We start from the raw sequence: 2,784 nt of genomic DNA, 5'->3' as shown, positions 1-2,784 counted from the left end.
CAAGTGAGCGCTTGTCGAAATTTTCTGTGTGCTGTGTTCCCCCGGTTTAGGCGAGCAGTTGGCTTTCGTCGCTACGTTGCATTCCTAATTACGAACTTGAGCTATAGTTTCGCAGTGCGCTTGCATTGTGGCTACTGTGATTCAGCTCAGCCTTTTGTTTCTTAGAACATGAAATATATGAACGCTAAATTTTCTGCCAATAGTTTGCTCCTTCACAAGCGGATTTCGGCATTGATGAGAGCCAAATTTGCTTCACCGGAGCTGTAATTTTGAACAGTTGTGTATTCTTGCGGTTATTTTGTCCATCGCTCAAGGATTTCGCGCTTACAAATGTAAGGGCTCTATTTTACTCAAAGGCGCATGCATTGTGGGCCATGGCTGATGTGAAACGTGCGGGGTTTCAGGTGATATTTTTAGCATAACGTGGAGCACATTCAAATGGTTTGTAAGTAGTTATGCCTTTAAAGGCACGTTTCGATGCCGCTGCCCTCTGCCAGACTCAGAGGAATCATGGATGAGTTTGCCGTTGATGCAATAAAGGGGAAATCGCGCGTCTTTGTCGCTGTTCCTTCGAGTTTGAAAAATTAAATGGGTCGTCTACTCTCATGAATATTCCGCCATACAGCTTGGTAATGTGCGATAAGCTGAATGCTGTTGGCTTTCAGTTTGATTCGATTGTTAAATACTGTTGATTCCAGTATAGTGCAGACTGTGGTGCATGCAAGAGCAGGTTTATGTCGGGGTCATGTCGCATTCTTCATTAAATCTTACATCAGAGCCACACGCCAATTGGAACAAAAGTAAACATAGAACATTGTGGGGGCAAAATCGGTCAAATTTTGTCTGTCAGAGGCGTTTGCCTCGCTGGAGAACCGCGTCAGGCGTTGCCTATCAGTTATTTCTGCTGCGTGCAAGAATACAACGGTCATGCTCGTCACTTGCCGAAAAGCAGGACTGGATTTGCGATTGTTCAGTAGTTGCGGGCGCTTTTTAGTGTGAAAGTTTTTTTATTCTTCCAGTGCTTCTGTGTATGAAGTGTGTCATAGACGACGTGGCTGCTTTGCGAGTACTCGTGCTGCCTCGAGGAAGTTTTGTCGCCGTGCCTTGAATAGCAATTCAAGGCAGGACGACAATCGTTTGTTTGTTTGGAATGATATGCAGCGCTAATTAAAATATATCACATACAGCTCGAAGTGCTTGCCTGTTCTGTTTCTAGGTATGAGGTAGCGGGAAAATTCTGCGGATGGGATCTTTTCAAGCCACAAGTCCCACTTGTCTGCTCGCCCGCTTTGCCAGCCTCATTAAATCGATTTTCTTTTCTGTTTTTCACTGTATGTACGGCTTTTCTAATATATCTTTTCTACATATCTGCGTCACTGGAGATGCTTTTGCTCCCAACAAAAAAGAACAGCGCCAACCCACTTTTCAATATAGCACGGGATAGGTACTGTACAGCGCGTTGCACGAAATGAAGAGAACATGAATTCCAGTAAAGCATGAGGTGAATCGTTAGCATGCCTGTGGCGCATTCAATCGTCGGTGCATTCTGATGCAGCTACTTAAAGCACATTTGCTAGGCTATAGAGGGAGAACGCATCACTCGTTTGATCCAAGCATGAGCTGCAGCGGAAACGTGTGAACTACTCGCCGAACCTCTAGTGGATTATCAACGAGTCTGTAAAGCCGTTAAGAACGTCAAGATCTGTCCTGCAATGGACAACGAAACACAGTTTACAGCTTCTGTTGAGAGTTCATCCTTAGCTGCTGAGTGGCTGCCAGGTAAAGCTACAGAATCACACTTTGAGAAGCTCTTGCGTACATGCACAAGAAATGCCACTGTGGTCAATAAGGCTAACCAAAATATGCACAGCGCATACTTACGCAAGGCGTGGATGTTTCGAACAAGTGCTAGCACTTTTTTAAGACATCCATGCGCCAAGAGACCACACAGAAATATAGACACCGCCGGCGAAAATTTGGAGTAGCTTGTAAATTCGTCGAGAGCAAACAACTACAAGGTGCGTTGGATTTGTATGCAGGACCAAGACTCGAAACTATACTTCAATGGTTTTGCGTGAATACACACGAAACGCATCTGGCTGCAATGCAGATGAAAGCTTTAGCCACGCCTCTAATAGGCTTCCTGTGTTGCCACACTGTTGACTTGGCGAGCCAGGTCACTTGCCCTGACGGTATGATTCTACTCCCAATGAATTCTTAATTGTTTCTTCATCTTGTCTTTCGATGGCTTTTCCAGATGGCTTTCGGGGCGTTCAGTAGGTGCCCTGCGTTCGTTCACTTGCGTAGAGAACAGCCCGGGAACTTTGGGGACGTATCTGTTTCGGAGCACACTCCCGAGTTTCCGAGCACGCAATGTTCTCTGTCCGTTATCTGGAAGCATCTTCGAAATTCAGTGCTCGGAGCAATGGTAAGAAACACTTCCCAGTAAGAGCCGTTTGATAGACAGAGGAGCAGTAAAGGAAATGTGCAAAACTGGAGCTTCAAGGCAATAATATTTACCGAGAACTATACGGCACGAATTGATTAATACAACATTATGAGCGAGCTTCAAGGCGATAATATTTACCGAGAATTGTACGGCACGAATTGATTAATACAACATTATGAGCTCAAAAAAGCAGAAATTCCGAAGAAGTCCAGAATTTTAGTGGGCCAAAGGGAAATTTCAGCCTTTCTCGTCATCATGCAACTTAGCATGGGTCGTGGCTTTGCAGAGTACAACAGAACGAGCGGCTTTCGCTGCAGGAAACGCTTTAAGCGTTA

The sequence above is a fragment of the Eimeria necatrix genome, genomic scaffold (genome assembly GCF_000499385.1).
Source record: "Eimeria necatrix Houghton genomic scaffold, Enh_scaff862, whole genome shotgun sequence".
Classification (NCBI taxonomy): domain Eukaryota; phylum Apicomplexa; class Conoidasida; order Eucoccidiorida; family Eimeriidae; genus Eimeria; species Eimeria necatrix.
The sequence above is the reverse complement of the archived record's forward strand: the minus strand, read 5'-3'. Positions refer to the sequence as shown.